An 8,138-nucleotide genomic window follows, 5' to 3' on the forward strand; every position below is an offset into this window, starting at 1 on the left:
AGAAAGAAAGATGGTCCTGTCTATCCTCCTAGATAGCCAAGTGTCATTAACTATGTACTTTGGAAACCCAAATCAATTTTTACACATTGTAAGCCTCAATGTGCAAGTGCAATCTGGTAACTGGCTCAATAACAATGATCTCAGGTAAGTTATCTTCACTGCTTCCAAAAAATTCTAAAATTCTTGCATTAAAACAATTTGCCTAAAGCTACACATTGTGTCAGCAACAGAGCCAAGGTGAAAATTCATCTGTGGTTCTACTCTGCAAAGTTACAATGTATACAAGTGCACGTTTGCATAATTTATATGTGTGTGTGTTTATGCATTTGATTTTCTATATTGTACTTAATATAGATAATATTGAAAATATGACTATGCTAATTAATGGTGAATATGTGCAAACAAGATAGAATTAATGATAAAATGAGCCAGTATTCATTGCTGAAAATACATTTCATCACCTGAGACTCATTTTTAATTGATCCCTTAGGGAGAGTATGATAAACACTTATTCACAAAGCTGAAATGAATACCATGGCAAATCTTACTTTTCACTATTTTCTCTACAACTAATACTTCCCTTTGTGTTCATTAATGTTTCCTAATTTCAATTACTTATTAGATTTGGTTGTTGGCTCTCTGCAAGCAATAATTTCTAGACACATTAATACTGAGTTGAAATTGCTCAATTACTAAAGTTTTATGTTTGCTATACTTATAAATGTTTGGCTATGACTGCAACTAAAATGACTTTGGGATTTTGCACAAGTGAAGAGCTTTAGTGGGTTATGGCTGCACTGAAGTATTTTGTGGTATCACGTGGAAAGTATTTGCACATCTATTTTCAAGCAGAATAAAGACAGCAACAGAAAATAGCAATCCTGGGGCAGTCGTCCTGCTCCAACCATTCTTTCTCTCTACTCATCCCCAGCTCACAGATTTTGCTTTGAAATTAAAATGATAAAGTTGTTAAGTGCTTTTGAGTTCTTCAGAGAAAGATAAGTATAATTTATTGTTATTAGTCCTATAGTTTGCAAATTAATAGAGATATATAGTCACCTTTAATATAATATTTCATTTATCAGTGGAATTTCAGGAAAAAGATGAGGTCTCCTTTCTATATAAGTTTCTTTAGTCATTCTTATAATATTATACAAAGAAGCCCAAATTGTCCCTAATATATTCTATAGACAGAGTGTATATTTAAGCAAAACAAATGACAATGTCCAGAATTTCAGGCACTTAGATAAAGAAATAAAAAAAATCTTCATTAGTTGTAATAGTTCCTAACCTCTTAAGTAATAGTTATAAAAATTCAAGTCAACACCTGAGTGGGAAAGGGTAAAAATATGTCCACATGCAAAAAAAAAAAATAATGTAGGGAGTCTTTCTCAGAATCCATATGTCCAAAATTCTTGGAGACTATTGATACACAGCTTATTGTAAAGTCCAAAAATATGTGCCAATTATCAAGAATACCAAGTACTTGCAAAAAAATAGACTGCCTGGAAAATATGTTACAGATGCAAAAATGGACAGAATGAGGAGAAAGGAGTTCACTAGTGTAAACTACAGGTAAATTGGACAAAAGATACCTCATGAGATAATAAAAAAAAAAAAACAATAAGAAGTGTTTAGGTGTTAGCTAATGTAGAAATCCAGCTAGAGTGTCATCACTGGGATCTTTTGGTGACTTTGGGGTCAATGATATACTCAAGGATAAAGATGTGAGATCTGGTAGACTCAATTAATTCTTTGCCTTACATGTTAATTAGGAAGATATTAGGGAGATTCTCAAATCCAGATTGTTTCAGGAAATGAGCAGGTTGGATATACAAGATCAAATAGTGGTCAATACTCAGATGTTTTCACAAAATTGACAAAGGAAATGTAGATTAATCACCAGGACCAGATGGTATCTACCCAAGGGTTTGAAGAAACTGTACAGTGAAACTGAGAAACATTTGGCCATGTGCAAGCAATCATTTCAAAGAAAGAAAGTGAGAGAAGACTACTTGTTCGCAAATTTAACTCTTTTAGGAAGAATCTCAGGGACTTGCAGTTGGTGAGTTTACTTTAGTAATAGACAAATGTTGCTATAGTGAAAAATACTAGTCACGTACTTTCAAAATGTCAATTTTTTCACTAAAAAAGCTGTTCCAAAGCTCACTCATCTTTGACAATACTCTCCATGAATTTTATATTTAATTATGTAAAATTTATGTTAGAAAAAGTGTGCATGTTTGTATGTATGCATATGTATGCATATATATTTATGCATGATTATATATACATATACATATGTATATGTATGTACACACGCAGAAAGAGAGACAGAGACATTAACTATATTGACCATGTTTTAATTTCAATCTTTTTCATGGCTCTACTTTACTACTGCTGACAACAAAGTGATATATTGCCATTTTAAATACTTCATCTATATAGTTGGGAAAATGTGTAGGGGATGTAGTCTCTCATCTCTTTAAACAAAAACATTGCATTTTTTCAAAGGGGTGCCTATCTTTAAAATACTAACCTTTTACTCCAATATTAAAGATCTTGATGCATATTCTGCTTAGAAGCACCAGACCTGGTATCACAGGTACTAAAACAAAACAAGACATTATTTCTTCTTTGCTTTAGCATTCACCAGTCTGGTTAATTGGCATTAAAGGATGAAAATATGACTATGGGAATTGAAGAAATATAAAAATGTTTGACAATTAAACCTATTGAGTCTAATACATTTTTATTGTCTTTGAATCTTCTGTGCTTCCTATTCTCTTCTTGAATGGAGTGGTTATATTCTGATATATGGTAGAGCAAGATACACAAGGTTCGGATTGGTCTCATTTTAGATTTTGGATCACTAACCTCTAGTGGGTCCTTCAGCCATGCCTGGCAATGCTACTATATTTCCCTTGTTATTGCACTTCTCAAATCTCCATAACCCCTGACTCTGCCCAATATCAACTGATGAAATTAATTTACTTCTCATTTTATTGAATAAATAAAAATAGAAGCAATGAAAAGGGAATTTATGTATTTTCTCACTAAAAATGTACCAATATGGCTCTATTTATACCTATATGGACTGCTTTCCCTTTGTCACAATAGACAAAGTATTCTTGTTTCTAGATAAGGTTATTTTTTCCACTTTTGTACTGAATTCTATCCCTGGATTCTATCTCTCTTTTTCCTATTCTTAGACTTGGCTACCACAATTATACCTTCTTTCTCTTGCGTCATTGATACTTTCCTCTCTATTAGATCAATCCCATCTGGACATAAATGTACTGTAATCTATACCATGAAAGAAGCAAATTAACTACAACTCCTATGACCATAAGCCCTCCAGCTACTCTACTCCTTTGTAGCAAAACTACCTGAAAGCATTGTTCTCTATTCTTCAACTATTTTTACTGAACTCACTAATTAGAGTTCATCCTCTTCACTCTTATTCAACCCATAATTTCTCTCATCAAGGGATCCAGTGATCCCATGTTTTAAGTTCATTAGTCACTCCCAAGTCTCTCCTACATTTAGTATCAATTTTAGTACATTGCCTCACTCTTTGTCATGGAAACTTCTCTTCCCAGCTTCTTGTGTACTTTGTTCTTCTGGTTTTTCTTCTACCTCACCGGCCATTGCTTATTCTCTTTTCCGTGATCTTATTCTTTTTTTCCTATTTCTAAATATTGAATTAAACTAGGGTTCAGGATTAAGATTAATTTTATTTTCTAAATGTATTAATTTAAGTTTAATCTCTTAAGAAATTAAGAGTATGCTGATGACTCCTGGATGGATTTCATCTGTCTGAGCGTCTTCTCTGACCCCAAACTCACTTACCCAATTGGCTCCTTGACATCTCCTCATGAGACAATAGCGTGCATCTCAAACAATGTGTCCAATATAAAACTCTGGATTTCCTTCCACAAATTACAGATCTCATAATCTCTCACACCTCTGTAAAGGTGATACCATTCACCCAGATCTTCAGTACTAAAGCTTTGCAGAACATTTTGGAGTCATCCTTTGATACTTCTTTTTCTCTCACATCCCACTCTAATACATTAACAAGAGCTGTCAGCTACACTGTCAAAAGGCTGTCTTCCAAATCTTATCACTCTGAATCTGGATCTGAATCCTATCTCTGAATCTGGAGGAAGGCTCAGGTCTTGATGTTTGCTGGGTTAGGGAGGAAAATGAGGAGTTCCAACAGCTAAAAAACATACAAATCAGAAGATATAAGCCTGGAATTTAAGATTCATTCCAAATGTTATAGCTGTTTGCCAGACATCAGTCATTAGTTTCTAAGGCAGTTATAAAGACAAGCAAATTCTAAAGACAAAGGGTGAAGAGACAAGAACAAGAACATACTTTTAAAAGTTGCTGAGTGAGTGAAATTGTTAGGATGAGTGTAAATGTAAAAGGAAACCTGGAAGCTATTCCATGCTGCAAGTATTTTTCATCAATACTTTACCTTTGTCAATTGTATTACCTCATCATGAATATAGGTTTGATTAGCTTCTGCTTTTGTGAATCTGATAGGACATTCACAATGAGTCCTTCATTGGAGATTTTCTACTAAATCTTACTATGCTGATTAATCATTTTGTACCAAGGACCAGGGAATTGAGGGGTAGAGTCCACCTGCTGTCTACCAGGTGTGTTTATCTAGCAGATTGAAGCAATATGTATTATACAAATACACTATTCCAAGCCTTTTGACAGGCACTATAAATGCAAAGTTAAGATCTATTCTTCAGTAATATATGTTCTATAAAGGTGAGAAGATTTATATTTTCAAGACAATGTGTAAACTGTGCAGAGGATTTTAAAGGTACAGCTATTATAAGAGCACAAAAGAATAGCGTAAGATCATGGGGATTCAGAGAGGGTCTTCCAAGAAGAGAAGATAGCTGAATGGAGTCTTAAAGAATGAATTGGATATATCCAACAATTAGATTTTAGAAGGTAGCAGATAGATGGAAAAAAAATCACAAAGGCATGAAGCACAAAATTCTGGATCTTTGATAGGAAGTCACAAACAATTAAGTGTTGCTAGTGGAAAAAAAAATAAAAACAGGGAATAATGGCAGGTAAAGCTGAGAAGTAAGCAATGATCAGATAGGTTATAAAGGGCCTGAAATGTCAAGTTATAGACTGGGAACTTTATCCTGAAGGTCATGGCTGCATTTATGTTCCAACAATTAGCAGACAACGTGAAAAATAATTTGATGATAAGGGCAAAAAAAAAAAAAAACTATGTTGAAAGTTCATTTTCATAGTCTAAATAAAATATGATGGACTTGAACTAGAGTAATGGCATATTGGTAGAATGCACATATCCAAGTGGCTTTCACTCTTGTGGCTGCTATGGAAGTATCATTACCTGAAATAGGAATTACTGATAGAAGACTTCAAGTGAAATTTTAAATTCATTCAAGGACACACCGATTGAGTTTCCTATAGACCATCCAAGGGATATATTCAATAGGCAGTTAGACATTAGGTCTGATGGTGAAGACATCAGGACTGGGTGGGCCAACTTACCAATATGCCAAATGCATGAACTCAGGATAAATTTGGAAACTTGATCAAGAGCCAAGGTGCCAACAGAAGCATACACAACTATGGGAAGGCTTAAATGACACTGAGTAGACATAAAGGAGTAAAGTAAAAAAAAAAGGAAAGGAGTAAAATATAGGACTAATTTAAAATGTAGTATATTAATAGAAAATTCGAGATATAATAAGGCCATCAGATCATGAGATTATTGCCACTGAAAAGGTGGTTTCTTATTCACAGCTAACAACAGGAGGGGATAGTCCAGCTGTGTGTATGTGGGAGCGGGCACACAGGGAATCACTTGTGTCGGTCACCAGGCAGAAGGAGAGGGAAAAGCTGAAAGCACACTCCCAGAAGGAGGACTGCTCCAGAGGGAGGGAGATGGCCAAATGGGCAGGAGGTCAAGGTAAGGTGACTCAGGCATATTTTCAGGTTATCCAGAACAAGGGGTGTCCTGCAGATACATACATGGCAGATGTTAAAACGTCAAGTTTAAGGAAGTTAGAAACTTGGTTAAAACAAGGAATCTAGCCATGAAGGAGAGGGGGGCTAGTTTCTAGAGAGGACTATTAATGTTCAAAAAGATTCACAAATCAAAGAAACAGACTAATAAAAAACAATGTCATTGAAGACCTGCTATATGCCAGGCATTGAGCTGAATGCCGAGAAGGAACCTTCACAAATGATGGAGAACACAGTGCCAAACACAAGAAACAGGTGGGACATGATGGGTATTCCAGCTCTTTATTCCTGTTCTCAAGAAAATAGAGAAAGATGCAGAAGAATTCTCTATTTTTCCTTCTTTAACCACAAAAAAAAAAAAAAAAAAGAAAAGAAAAGAAAATGCTTAGCACACTTCTTGGCCTAGAAGGGGACACATTAATTAGAAACATGATGAAATTGCTAACAAAGGGGGATACATAAAGAAATGTTTCAAGGAGCTTTAAAAAGAAAAATTGATAGCCCTCGGACAAGTTTGTTTATTCAGGTATTCAAATTATGTTCATCATTGCAGCATCTTAGAAAAGCATCATTACTGAAAAAGGTAATTTCAACAGAAAGCAAAATAATTGAACTGAATGTTTGCCTGCAGGACTGAATGACCTCAAAACAACACAAACTTTGAATAATCACAATGAGGAAAAAAGGGGGAAGGTAAAAAAATGCAAAATAGAGAAAAACTGGATTTATTAATGGTCTTAACTGATCACCAGTTTATAGTACTGACAGACTATTTCCAGATATCGTTCTTAAATATACTTGTAGGAAATTTGGGCTGATAAATTTGATTATATAAGAAATGACAAAGTCTGAGTTTATTTGGACTTTGCCATTGTCTTGGTATATGTAAGGATGCCTCATATCTAGATTGCTGCATAAAATTTTCCTTAAATGATGTTTCTTTTCTTTTAAATCCATCTTTTATGACACTTACAGACTAACATGCCAAGGAATACATCCTTATTAATGAAATTAAATGCATTCAACCTTCCTTAAATTATCTAGATCAGAGGTTATAACCAGATAAAATCCTAAGCCCACACCTATATTTTCCCTGGATTGGTCAGAATTAATTTCTTTCTTTAATTGAAAGCATTTGTCTTGCCAGTTCCCAGAGGCAACCTTCTCTTTATTGCCTTACAGTAACACATTTCAGATATTTAAACATTACCGTCTCTACTTCTTTCCCTTTCTGTCTGCCAATCACTCCTCACTCTCCACACATAAGCTAAGTTAAACCACTGTAACAAGCTTTTTAGAATTCTTCATAATCATCACCCAACACACACACACACACACACACACACACACGCACTCACATGCACACACACAATTTTTCTATAACTAACACCTCTATAACTTTTTTCTGTTTTTTCTATGTGTGTGTGTGTGTGTGTGTGTGTGTGTGTTTTGTTATTTTGTTTTGTCAACCTCTTTAATCTGTGTTTCAATTTTTCCAATGTTTTTCTAATTCAAGGCTTTTGGGGATGGGGGTGGACAGTGAATGTTTATCAGTAGCATTTTCACATTTTAAACTTTCTAAACACCTCCTCTTGACTAACTTACCTTTACTTGTGGCTAACTTATCTTTACTACAAAAAAAAAAAGCTTAAAATGCAATTCTCCATGATGTTTCTTCAACAATCCTGAGCCTCATGAAATTTCTATTGTATTTACTTATACCATGCACCTTTTAAAAATTATATTAATATTTTATTCCCTCTCATTGTTCTTTTAGTGAAAAACTTTGTTTTCAAAAACTCACCTGGACCTCAAGGCCAGAAATTATATCTTTTATATTTTTTAATATGGCAAAACACAACAAATATGACAATATTATAGATTTTCAAATATTTGGTGAATGATCAATTTATGTAATTTTTGCATATAAATTATTTTGTATTATTTGCACTTCTAATAAGTTCTTAGGTAAATGCTAGCATGATAAACTCTACAAACTATTCTCTACAGATTTCCTTTCCTAAGTCTTTAATGTAGACCCTAAATGCAGTGATATGAAAATGGTAAAGTGTTTTATTTTCAGCTACTATGTTCAAGCTTAT

Source organism: Eulemur rufifrons, chromosome 5 (genome assembly GCF_041146395.1).
Source record: "Eulemur rufifrons isolate Redbay chromosome 5, OSU_ERuf_1, whole genome shotgun sequence".
Taxonomy (NCBI): Eukaryota; Metazoa; Chordata; class Mammalia; order Primates; family Lemuridae; genus Eulemur; species Eulemur rufifrons.